The sequence below is a fragment of the Panthera onca genome, chromosome X, assembly GCF_046562875.1.
Source record: "Panthera onca isolate mPanOnc1 chromosome X, mPanOnc1 haplotype 2, whole genome shotgun sequence".
NCBI classification, from domain to species: Eukaryota; Metazoa; Chordata; class Mammalia; order Carnivora; family Felidae; genus Panthera; species Panthera onca.
Genome location: NC_138357.1, coordinates 116,354,290 through 116,368,092, shown reverse-complemented (window position 1 = coordinate 116,368,092; position 13,803 = coordinate 116,354,290). Strand labels below are relative to the sequence as shown.

The 13,803-nt window shown below is 38.7% G+C and overlaps 1 protein-coding gene across 6 annotated transcripts in view; it reads left to right on the top strand.

Annotated features, from left to right (window-relative positions):
* REPS2 (RALBP1 associated Eps domain containing 2) overlaps window positions 1-13,803 on the top strand; it is a 216,758-nt gene that overhangs the window by 137,731 nt on the left and 65,224 nt on the right. The gene's annotated exons all lie outside the window — the stretch shown is intronic.

The following is a 13,803-nucleotide window of genomic DNA, read 5'->3' as shown; positions in this document are numbered from 1 at the left end:
GATGGTATCCTTTGAAGTGCAGAAACTTTTAATTTTGATGAAGTCCAGTTTATTTTTTCTTTTGTCATTTGTGCTTTTGGTATCATATCTTAGAAATCATTGCTTAATTCAAGGTCACAAATACTCTTTTCTTCTAAGAGTTTGATATTTTTCACTTTTACATTTAGGTCTCTGATCAATTTTGAGTTGATTTTTTGTATGTGGTATGAGGCAGGGGTTCAAATTTTGTTTTTTGTTTTTTGTTTTTTTGCATGTGGCTACCCAGTTGTTCCAGTACCATTTGTTGAGAAAACTATTAATTACCTGTTTAATTTTCCTGGCACCCTTGTTGAAAAATCAACTGATCATGACCATAAAGGTTTATTTCTGGATTCTCAATTCTATTCCATTAAGCTAGCACCATACTGTCTTGATTGTTGCAGAATTGTAGTAAGTTTTGCAATTGGGACATGTGAATCTGCCCACTTTATTCTTTTTCAAGATTGTTTTGGTTATTCTGGGTTCCTTGCATTTCCATATGAAATTTATGATCAGGTTGTCAATTTATATTAAAGGCAGCTGGGCATCTGGTAGGGATTGCATTGACTCTGTAGATCAGTTTGGTTAGTATTGCTGTCTCAACAATATTTTCCCCCAACTTTATAATGAGAGTAATTGACAAAAATTGTACACATTTATGGTCTACAACATGATGTTTTCCATCTTAACAGTATTAAGTCTTAACAGTTCATGAGCACAGGATATATTTCCATTTATGTAAGTCTTTAATTTCTTTCAACAGTATTTTGTAGTTTTCACATATAAGTTTCACACTTAAAAAATTTATTGTTAAGTATTTTGTTTATTTTGATGTTAGTTTAAAGGGAATTGTTTTCTTAATTTCATTTTTTCAGTCTTCATTGCTGGTGTATAGAAATATAATTTTTTTAAGTTTATTTATTTTGAGAGAGAGAGAGAGAGCATGTGCAGGTGGTGAAGGGGCAGGGAGAGAACAGGAGAGAGCGAGAATCCCAAGCAGACTCCATACTGTCAGCGTGAAGCCCACTGTGGAGCTCAGTGTGGGGCTTGAACTTACAAACCGTGAGATCATGACCTGAGCCTAAGTCGGATGCTTAACTGACTGAGCCACTTACGTGCCCCAAAATATAATGGGTTTTTACATATTGATCTATCTTGTAACCTTGTTAACTGGTCTCTTAGTTGTCTGGACACATCCTTGACTTAGATGATGAGTTTGGCAGCATACTCATTATTGGACTTTTAAATGCTTAAGCAATCCTGCAGCTACCACAAATTATGGAGGAAATCCCTTTTAGTGTTTGGAAAACATTTAAAGAATCATTAACTGGCTGCTTGCATACAATTGTACTTTTTCTCTGACTGGCTCAGTTAGTGAAGCATCTGACTTTGGCTCAGGTCATTATCTCATGGTCCATGGGTTCGAGTCCCGCGTCAGGCTCTGTGCTGACAGCGCAGAGCCTGGAGCCTGCTTTGTATTCTGTTGCTTCCTCTCTCTCTGCCCCTCTCCCTCCTCCACTCATGGGTCTCTCTCTCTCTCTCTCTCTCTCTCTCTCTCTCTCTCTCTCTCCTTTCAAAAATGAATAAAACATTTAAAAAAATTAGAAGTAACACTCAGAGTTTGTAGTGACAGGGGCACCTGGGTGGCTCATTTGGTTAAGCATCCAACTCTTGATTTTGGTTCAGGTCATGATCTCATGGTTCGTGAGTTCGAGCTCTCATGGTTCATGAGTTCGAGCCCTCCATTGGGCTCTGTGCTGGTGGCATGGAGCCTGCTTGGGATTCTCTCCCTGTCTTTCTCTTGCCCCCCCCCCCCAAAATAAGTAAACTTAAAAAGAAAGAATTTGTAGTGACAGCATTAAGGTTTCCTTTTGAACTTCTCAGTAGTTGATAGGTAAAAGGTGTTGGCTGCACTATAGTGTCACTTGGTCCTTCTTTTTCCTGTTTCCTGTTCCTTCCGCTATATATAGGTTTTTTTTTTCTTTTCCAATAGTTATGTGAAAGTTTCTCTACTAGCATAGTGCTGTGATTTGTGCCTGTAGAGGGTTTACAAAGGCTTGCCAAGGTGAGGGGGCAGCTAGTGCTGCAATTAGGCAGGATGCATTCTCTTTTCTATCGACTCTCTGGTTTTACAGCTTTCCCTGGCTGGCTGAGTGCTTGAACAAGGGACTGTGGGAAAGAACAGGACTAGAATACCTGGAGGATGCGGATAAAGGTATGACCTTTATTTTTAAAATGCTTATTGAGGCGCCTGTGTGGCTCAGTCAGTTAAGTGTCTGGCTTCGGCTCAGGTCATGATTTCGTGGTCTGTGGGTTCAAGCTCCGCATCGGGCTCTGGGCTGACAGCTCAGAGCCTGGAGCCTGCTTCAGATTTTGTGTCTTCCTCGCTCTCTGCCCCTCCCCTGCCTGCCATCTGTCTCTCAAAAATAAATATACGTTAAAATGCTTATAAAACTCATTTGAGTAATAGACACATTTTTTGTTCTGTGTACAGTGCAGACAGATCTGTTCCTTAACCTCATCTCCACCAAGCCCGCTATCCCTCTGACATTTTCTAGTCCACTCATAATATCAATTTAATGTTTTTTGTCATTAAAATAATTGGTATCACACTGTACATATTTCCCCAATGCTTTTAGGCAAGTCATTATTTCTTGGAGATATATCCCTGTCAGTACTGGTAATTTTGTCATTCTTTTGTATATATTCTGTATACTGGTTACTCTGTTAAAAACTGTATTAAGGAAAACTTCAAATTTATGTAAAAGTAGAAAATCCCCATCCCCAGATCAAGTGCCAGATATTGTATACTTTCATATATACATTGTATGTATCTCTAATGAATAAGGCCTTTTTCACCTTGTCACACCTTGTCACACCTTGTCACAAAGTTTCAAGAAATGAAACTTGATCTTTACCGCTTAGTTAATTCTCATGCGTTTTTGTTGCGTAACTCTTCCTGTGTTTTCATCTGGGACCTAGTTAACCTGTATCACATACCCCATGGTGTAAGAAGGAGTTACTGGAAAAAACTGGCAAACAAATTCTGGAATCAGAAAGTGTCAATGCTAAAAGAGAACTTAAATGTTATCTTGGCCAACTCTCACATACTATAGGCAGTGATGCTGAGATCCAGAAATGTAATTGCTTTGTTCTTCATCAGAATTCTCTTTGTTCAGGTCTTTGTTGTAGCAGATTTGGTGTCAGAGAAAGCAGTCTATATTAATTTAATTTGGGTAGCACACCTTATTATTTTTCTATAGGTAATAATACACCTAAAGTTAAGAGATACATTGAAGAATAGATATGGTGCCCACTATATGCAAGAAACTAATAGTATTTTCCTGTGTTTTCTTTTATGTGATTTACAGTGTTGGGCCAATTTCCTGAGGTTGTTTAGCTAGACAGGAAAGAAAAGTTTTGCCTTCATAAATACTTGGAGATCTTATATCTCATATATAGTATCAACAACTTTATTTTTTAAAATTTATTTGAGAGAGAGAGCGTGCGTGTGGTGGTGGGGGTGGGGGTGAAGGGCAGAGAGGGAGAGAGAGAATCCCAAGCAGGCTCTGCACTCTCAGCACAGAATCCAACATGGGGCCCAATTTCACATGATTTCTCAGATCATGACCTAAGCTGAAAGCAAGAGTCTGACCTTAACCAACAGAACCACCTAGGCATCCTAACAACTTTAAATATATATAAAAAAGGAAAGGAATAGTGTACTGAATCCCTGGTCTCAACAGTGGTCAACTATGGCCCATTTTGTTTATGTTCTCTCTCCCATATGATTAATTATACTTTTTTCCCCCACCCTTAGCTTTAAAAAAACTATTGAGATGTAATTTTCAGACCATAAAGTTCATCTGTTTTACAGTGTACAGCTCCATGATTTCCGGTAAATTTATCAAATTGTGATGTTACTATACTCCAGTTTTAGAATCTTTTCAGCACCCCAGTAATATTCCTCATGCATGTTTACAGTCAATACCCATGCCCAGCCCCAGATAACCGGTAATCTACCTCCAGTTTCCATAGACTTGCCTTTTCTGGACATTTCATATAAATAAAATCATAACACTATGGGGTCTTTTGTGTCTAGCTTTCTGTATTTTGTATGATGTTTTTGAGGTTCATCGAAGTTGTAGCATGTATCAGTATTTCATTTTTTTTATTGTGGAACAGTTTTCCGTTGTATGGATATACCACATTTTGTCTATCCATTCTTCAGTTTGATGGACATTTGAGTTTATACTTTTTACCTTTTATGAATAAGGCTGCCATGAACACTTGCATGCAAGTCTTTGTGGGAACATATGTTTTCATTTCTCTTGGCATAGTACCTACAAGTGGAATTACTTGGTGTATGGTGAATTTAAGAAACTGCTAAACTATTTTTTAAAGTGGCCATACCATTTTACATTTCCACCAGCCGGTGTACGAGAGTTATTGTTTCTTCACATTTTCACCAATACCTTACTATTTTTTAAAATTATAGCTATCTCAGTAGATGGGAAGTGGTATTTCATTTGGTTTTGATTTCTTGATTTCTTTTTCCCCGATGACTAACGATGTTGAGCATCTTTCCATGTGCTTACTAATGATTCCTATATCTTCTTTGGTGAAATGTCTGCTAAAATCATTTATCCATTTTTAAATTGGGTGTTTGTCTTCTTCTTGTTGAATTCTGTATTCTGGAGTTCTTTGTATATTCTGCATACAAGCCATTTATTAGATACATGATTTGCAAATACATTTTCTCATTTTGTGACTTGTCTTTGCATTTTCTTAATGGTATATTTTGAAGCAAAAATGTTGTACATTTCAGTAAAGTACAATTTATCAATTTTGTCCTGTTCAGATTATGCTTTTGGTGTCCTATATCTAAGGAATCTTTGCCTCACCCCAGGTCTTGAAGCATTTCTACTCATCCTTCCTAAAAATGTTACAGTGTTAGCGCTTCTATCTCTGATTCATTTTGATTTAATTTTTGTATGTAATATGAGGTAAGGGTAGAAGTTCATTTGTCCGTACGTGGATATCCAGCACTATTTGCTGAAAATCTCTCCCTATTGAATTGCCTTGGCTCCTTTGTTTAAAATCATTTGACTGTAAATATAAGGGTTTGTTTGTGGACTCTGCATTTTCTTTATTGATCTGTATGTCCTTATGACAGTACTCCACTGAATATTTTTTATTTTAGAGCATGTGCGTGCACGTGAAAGTGGGGGAGGGGCAAAAGGAGAGGGAGAGAGCATCTCAAGCAGGCTCCAAGCTCAGTCCAGAGCCCAGTGTGGGGATCGATCCCACTAACCATGCGTTATGACCCGAGCTGAAATCCTGAGTCAGACACTCAACCGACTCACCCACCCAGGTGCCCCTGAATATTTTTTAAAGCAAGGGAGTCATATGTAGTCTTGTGTAGAGGTAATCACATGACTCAGGAGGCTAAATATTTGCTACAGTGACACATTTTTAGATCGTGTCTAACATTTATCTGAGTTTGTGGTATATTGCATATTCAGAAGCATCCTTTTAGTTCCTTGAAGTTGCGGTACTTTTCTTACTTTACAACTTTCTGACGTGCTTGTTCCCTGGATATACAGTAACACTTGTCCAGCTGTTTATCCCCTATCCCAGTGACCTTTGTGCTCTTTACCATTACCTATCCTATGGGTTCAAAATGTGATACTGATTGCTGCATCATAGTAGCCTTCATGATGGCCTTTTACTTCTCTGGTCCTTAATTTTCTCATCTGCAAAGTGGAAGAATTGAATTTGACCTCATTACTTTTTAACCAACTCAGTCATTAATATTTTCCCTGTTGAAAAATTCCAAGTCATGTGTAAATTCCTGTCTTTGAATTGGTGAAAGATAATTGTGTTGAATAGAGAATTTAATAAGCTTGTGTGTTCAGGGGGAAATGGGGCCTCGTCAGTGGATCGAGGCAGCTATTTTGTTGGAAGAGTACTCCTGGCAAATATTTGGTCATACTCATAGGTGTGTGTGACCTACGAACCCATCACTGTGTGTAACTGGGTGATTAGGAGATAGGCATAGACTCACACGTGCTTTTATGATTAGAAAGGAAAGGAAGTACATTGTCTATTACAAAGAAATAGCCATTTTAATGGACTCCAAGAAGAGGAATGGTCCTTCCTGATGAAATCCTTGAAGCTTTGCTTATGGCTAACTCTACTTGATTGATACTTAAAAGTGTTGGTCCCACTGGTAGACTCCTTTCAACATTTTCCATCCTTTAAGTGTTTTCTTTTTCTTTGGCATTTGAATGCTTTTATTTTCTTCATAAAATATTCCTAGTTTGGGGGGATGGGAGGCCTTTTCACAGCTGAACTTATTCCAAGTTTCACTCCCCTGAAGAATTGACTTTCTGTTCCTTGCAGCTATCCAACGCCACATCTGCTTTATTTGCACTTAGTAATTTGGAACACGTTTTCATTAAGTCATTGATTTGGGGCTTTGTAAAAATCTGAAGGAAATTAGTATATAGATAGTAACATATATGAATAATATTTTGTCTGGAAATTTCTTTTTCTTTTTTTCTTTTTAAGAGAGAGACACAGAGCGTGAGCAGGGGAGGGCAGAGAGAGAGAGTGAGACACAGAATCCGAAGCAGGCTCCAGGCTCTGAGCCATCAGCGCAGAGCCCCAAGTGGGTCTCGAACTCACGAACTGCAAGATAGTGACCTGAGCCAAAGTCAGACACTTAACCACCTGAGCCACCCAGGTGCCCCTGTCTGGGAATTTCTTAGCATAATAAAAGGATGAATTTTAGAGGTTAGAGTTTGGGATGAAGACACTAGAAACCTGAGATTCAGCAGATCAGTGTTAGAAAATGCACATCTTTCAATAAATTAATAAACACCAGAAATTATTAATGTGTTTTTTGAGTTTAGGATTAAATAGCAGTTTCTTTTATGAACTTTTAAATCTTGTTTTCAGGATTTGGGTATCATTTTTTTTTCTGATTACACATGCAAAAATTATTTTTTGGGGGGAGATGGAGAGAGCACGCACAAGCTGGAGAGGGGCAGAGGGAGAAGGAGAGAGAAAATCTTAAGCAGTCTCCATGCCCAGCGCAGAGCCTGGTGTGGGTCTCAATCCCACGACTGCGAGATCATGACCAGAGTCCAAATCAAGAGTTGGACGCTTAACTGACGGAGCCAGCCAGGCACCCCCCAACTTATAAAAAATTTTTGATTTGACAGAGCCTTGCTGATACCTGGTGTTCGACCTGTTAACTGTGAGATTTTAGGAATAAACCTGCAGTTGCTTCATGAGGATGGTAGCTTTTAATGTATGCATCAAAAGTGTTCTCCTCCCCTCTTCTTTCCTTCTCTTCCCTTCCGGGCAAGCAGGTGTTACTCTTAACAGGTACGTTGTCATCTTTTGCATGTGTGTGCTAGATTACTCAGCCAAAGTATTTTTCCAGTTTCACTTTGCATGAAGGTATACATTTTCTCTCTTTAAAATTGATTAGGACATGCTGGATAAAATACTTGAATCCAATTTAAGGTCATGAATGGACTGAAACTATTATAAGAGGAGATTATTTTACTAAATTCAGTTTCAGTTATTCATGCACCATGTGAATACTTACTATGCACAAGGCAGTGTGTTTAGGTGCTGTGGGAGATAAAAAGATGAACTGGATTTAAAATTGGTACAATGAACCTAGATTAATATCACTTATTGTTAAAGGAAATGAACACGGTCATAAACATGAAGAAGAGATTTTTCAGCAGGAACCAAATAGGCAAAGATGCAGGAGCTCATGCCTTTTTTTTTTTTTTTTTTTTGAAAGAGTGGCAGCTAAGGGGAAACCCGAGGCTTTGGGCGCACTCTTGACTCTGCCTGCCTCCTTCTAGAAGTTGTGTGTGCAAGTAGGCAAATCTTGAGATTTCTTATTGATACTCCAAATCTGGAGTGAAGTAAAGTGAGTGGGTGCTCTTAGTTTCACCTTCTCTTGATCGAGGGTCAGTGGACATGACTTCTGGAAAGAGAGGGAAAAAGCTGGAAAAGTGAATAATCTCAGCTGGTATCCTGATATGGTGGAAGGGAAGGCCCAGGGCTCCGTGCTGAATTGAGGGGACACACTGAAGTCTGGGAAGTACCTCCAAGGCTATTGATGAATCTCAAGACTTGAGAGAATATACTCTGCTACAGAGTTTTTTATATTCTTTTGGTATTCACACTGCAAAATAACATATTTGTATAACCTCTTGTTGACTTTCCAGTTTTAGTCATCATCTACTGCCTTCCCTTTCTAGCATCTTTCTCCTCTTTCACCTTCCCAGTACAGTTATATTAGAATTTTGGTTAGATCAGTAGTATTTAGGGTAGTATTATGGCTATGTAAGCCATATAGTAAATTACTGACTTTTCTTACTTGGACAGATTTTTGTTGGCTTTGGAGTGAATAATCAACTTGTTTCTTTTCAATGTACTTGGCCCTGAATCAACTGCAGACTCTCTCAATTTTCTAAAGTTCCTTTTATGAAATTCTGACACAGGTATTAGTTTCATCTGTTTGAAGAAATGTAGAGTGATTGTCTTCTGTGCCTCATACTTAGTTTTCATCATGGCATCCCCCATCTGTGTCATCCAAGGATTTTCTTCTTTCTCCCATGTTGGATCTCTTTTATCCTGTTCTCATCTTTTGCTCTTTCTTGGTTTACTCTCTTGCTTTGGTAGAACACATCCTTGAGTAGTTTCTTGGAAAGGGTGCATGGAGCTCAATATAAGACCCTGAATGTCTAAAAATACCTTTACTTGAACCATCATGCAGGCTGCTCTTTTGGGGAAAGCCATCAGATGGAAATCAGTTTTCTTCAGAATTTTCATGGCATTGTTCCAATGAATTCTAGCTTCCAGTGGTATCTTAAAAGTCTAAAACCTTTTGGACTCTTGATCCTTTGGATGCAGCCTCCCCTCCTCTTCCACCCCCTGCAGGAAACTTGTAGAATCTTTTATTTTGAAATTTCATATCCATGTGCCTTGCCCTGGGTCTGTTTTCTTCTGTTGTCCTGGGCACTCTGGGCTCTTTTAATTTAGAAACTCGTATTCTTCATTTCTAGGAAGTTTTCTTGGACTAGGTGATTTTTTTTTCCTGCTATTTACTCTCTCTCTCTCTCTCTCTCTTTCTTTTAATTTTATTTTTTAAATTTACATCCAAATTAGTTAGCATATAGTGCAACAATGATTTCAGGAGTAGATTCCTTAATTCCCTTTACCCGTTTAGTCCATCCCCCCTCCCACAACCCCCCCAGGAGCCCTCTGTTTATTCTCCATATTTGTCTCTTATGTTTTGTCCCCCTCCCTGTTTTTATATTATTTTTCCTTCCCTTCCCTTATGTTCATCTGTTCTGTGTCTTAAAGTTCTCATATGAGTGAAGTCATATGATACTTGTCTTTGACTAATTTTGTTTCACATAATGCCCTCTAGTTCCATCCACATAGTTGCAAATGGCAAGGTTTCATTCCTTTTGATTGCCAAGTAATACTCCATTGTGTGTGTATGTGTGTATATATATATATATCTCACAACTTCTTTATCTGTTCATCCATCGATGGACATTTGAGCTCTTTCCATACTTTGGCTATTGTCGATAGTACTGCTATAAACATGAGGGTGCATGTGCCCCTTCGAAACAGCACACCTGTATCCCTTGGATAAATACCTAGTAGTGCAATTCCTGGGTCGTAGGGTAGTTCTATTTTTAATTTTTTGAGGCACCTCCGTGCTGTGTTCCAGAGTGGCTACACCAGTTTGCATTCCCACCAGCAATGCAAAAGAGATTCTCTTCTCCTCATCCTTGCCAACATCTGTTGTTGCCTGCGTTGTTAATGTTAGCCATTCTGACAGGTGTAAGGTGGTATCTCAATGTGGTTTTGATTTGTATTTCCCTGATGATGAGTGATGTTGAGCCTTTTTTCCTGTGTCGGTTGGCCATCTGGATGTCTTCTTTGGAGAAGTGTCTATTCATGTCTTTTGCCCATTTCTTCACTGGACTATTTGTTTTTTTGGGTGTTGAGTTTGATAAGTTCTTTGTAGATTTTGGATACTAACCCTTTATCCGGTATGTCATTTGCAAATATCTTCTCCCATTCTGTCAGTTGCCTTTTAGTTTTGCTGATGGTTTCCTTCACTGTGCAGAAGCTTTTTATTTTGATGAGGTCCCAGTAGTTCATTTTTGCTTTTGTTTCCCTTGCCTCCAGAGACGTCTTGAGTAAGAAGTTGCTGCGGCCAAGATCAAAGAGGATTTTGCCTGCTTTCTCCTTGAGAATTTTGATGGCTTCTTGTCTTACCTTTAGGTCTTTCATCCATTTTGAGTTTATTTTTGTGTATGGTGTAAGAAAGTGGTCCAGGTTCATTTTTCTGCATGTTGCTGTCCAGTTTTCCAAGCACCACTTGCTAAAGTGACTGTCTTTATTCCATTGGATATTCTTTCCTGCTTTGTCAAAGATTAGTTGGCCATACGTTTGTGGGTCCATTTCTGGGTTCTCTATTCTGTTCCATTGATCTGAGTGTCTCTTTTTATGCCAGCTATTTACTCTCTTTTTGTGGAACTTTTATTTGGATGTTATCCTACTTTCTTTAAGATATCCTTATATTATCTTTGAACCTTTCTATTAAGCTTTCCATTTCTGCTCTCACGTTTTTAATTTCCAGGTGCTCTTTTTAATTATTTGACTGGTTTTTTTTTTTCAATAGCATCTGAGTATTTCGTCTTTGCAAATAATCTCTCTTACCTTTTACTGAGGATTTCCCTAATGACTCTTAGAAATTTCATTCCTTACTTCCACCCCATTATCTGTCTTCTCAGTAGAATAAAGATTCATGAGGGTAGGCCTTTTTTCCTGTTTTTTTTTCACTGATGTTTTCCCAGCACTCTGAACAATGCCTGACACATAGTAAATGTTTAAATATTTCTGGAATAAACTGAATGATTGTTATGATGATACTAATATACATTAAATTTTTTCTCCTAATATAGATCTACTCTGTCTCTTTAGATTAACTTTTTCTATTCTTACTGCTCTTAGATTAGAAATTTTCTGCAGCTATCTGATAATACTTCATCATCTGTTTCTATTTAAGAAAAGGGGTAGGGGTGTCTGGGTGGCTCAGTTGGTTAAGTGTCTGACACTTGGTTTTGGCCCAGGTCATGATCTCACGATTTGTGGGATTGAACCCCACATCGGGCTCTGCACTGCCAATGTGGAGCCTACTTGGGATTCTCTCTTTCTCCCTCTCTCTCAAAATAAATAAACTTAAAGACAAAATAAAGGTGGTGAAAAAGCTCATTGGACTATACGGGTAAATGGATAGGACTTGCCACCTTTGGGTTTCATGGTAGAATGATATGACTTGTTGGAGATCTCTGAATGTTGGTATCTAGATCTTCCTTCTTGGCTGGTCCAGTTCCCTGGAGCACTTCTTTCAGTCTCTGGATACAGAAGTTTGAGAGCAGAGAGGAATTGGGTTGGAAGTCTCAGCATCCAGAATTCATATATTTATTAGATCCCCCTGTTTTCAGTATGGCTTCATGCCTTCATCTCGGCCAGGTGTCCTCCCTGGAGAAGAAAAATATTTCTAGCCTTTTGCTGGAGTGGGAAACATGCTGCAAATATGCAGAATGTGGGAGAAATATCTTAGGATCTAACTGCTCTGATGGATCATGGTCCTGTAGTTCTTAGATTAGTTCAAATAGATATTTGTTGGATACCTACTATATTCTGAGCTATTAAGGTGAAGTAGGGGTAGGGCATGGATACTACAGGTAGAGGGGACCACAGGAGCAGGGATGCTGAAGCCAAAAGCTGCATGAGGTATAGCTGGAACCTGATCTTCAAGGGTATTGTGAAGGTATGCCCTTCTAAAGGGTAGGAAGTAGGATTCAACTGTTAGTTAATTTTGTTTATTTTTTATTGCTTTCTTCATTTTACCCCTACTTCCTGAGGAGTTTGATGTCACTGATTCTTGAAAACTGAAGGGCTTGTGTGGTACAAATTGATTAGTCTCTGCTTTCTCTACTGCTGATTTAGGCATCAGCCACTCATCTCTTTTCCTAGTTTCAAATTTAAACAAGAAAGTTTAAACAGTTCTTTTCACTGTTAATGAGGTAAGAGTGAGATTAGTTGTACATATTCAAGCTACTATCTATACTCAAAAGTCTTATATGGGGCATTTAATAAATTTCAGGATAGTAAAGAAACTAGGAATCTTACACAGTATCAGGCCAAGATTATAGTTTAAAGTGATCCCAAGTTGGTAAGTGCCTTCAAGTTTCTGGTTCTGGCAGATGGTAGAGAAGGAACCCACTTTCCACACAGAGCCCAAAGTATTTCTTCAGGTAGAGTTTCAAGGGATATGCATTTAGAGTCAAAGGTTGCCAGGCACTCTAGGAAATAGACCAGTAGGAGAAATAGATAGCAGGAGCAGCAAAATAGTAGCAAATACAAGGGCCTCAGATTGTGGGATTATCAGACACACACTGTTACATAAATATGTTTAATAATTTGGGGAAAAAAGGAGATGGAGAAAATGAGTACATAGCCAAGAAATTATAAAAATGAAAAAAACCCCTTTGAAAAAAGATCAAATAGAACTAGAAATGAAACAGTCATTGAAATAAACCTAAAGACAGGATTAACAGGACATTAAGCGCAGCTGAAGAGGGAATTGGTCAATGGAACAGTAGATATTAGAAAATTATCCAGAACACAGCACAGTTTAGACAAAGAGCTCCAGAAGGAGAGGTAGAGAAACTGGCAGAAAGACAGTATTTGAGGAATCACTCAGAGTTTCCCAGAATGAACGGGATGCCACATGGTTTAGAAATTCCAGTGAAGCTCAGTAGGTGTTGAAAGAAAAAGAAGATGAAGAACTAGGCAGACTCAGCGTCAGGTTCAGTACTGCAGAGCACCACAAGCAGAGAAGACCGACTACTTAGCAAAAAACGATTCTATGGACACCTGACTCCTCAGCAGCAGCAATGGAGGCCGGAAGACCGCGAAATGTTATTTTTAATGTGCTGTGAGAAAGTAGCTGTCTATCTAGAATCTAGACCCAGGGAAATAATCTCTTAAGAATGAGGGTGAAGTAAAGACTTTCAGTCCCACAAACGGAGTAAGCTTGCTACTAACAGACGCTCAATGAAAGAAATTCTAAAGGATGAATTTCAAACGGAAGGTACTATCATAAAAGAGATTGTAATGGAAATTAGGAAAGTTGTAAAACTGAATGAGAACATATCAAAAACCTGTGATTCTTGGAAGAAAATTTGTAACGCTAAATGCTTATGTTAGAAAAGAAGAAACACTGGAAATTGAGCTCGGCAACTGTTTTTACGCTAGAAAAAGAACAATAGGATAAGCCTAAAGAAAGAAAATGCAAGATGAACAGACATTAATGAAACAAAGAAGGCAGGCAATACAGAGGCTCAGGAAAGTTTTTTTTTAATTTTTTTAACGTTTATTTATTATTGAGAGACAGAGAGAGTGGGGGAGGGGGAGGGGCAGAGGGGGAGGGAGACACAGAATCTGAAGCAGGCTCCAGGCTCTGAGCTGTCAGCACAGAGCCCGACACGGGGCTTGAACTCACAAACTGCGAGATCATGACCTGAGCCAAAGTCAGACGCTTAACCGACTGAGCCACCCAGGTGCCCCAAGTTTTTTTTTTTTTTTTTAAAGAGTAATAAAATGGTCAAATGTCAAGTGAGCTCAGTGAAGGGAAAGTAGAGTGATGATACAAATAGTATG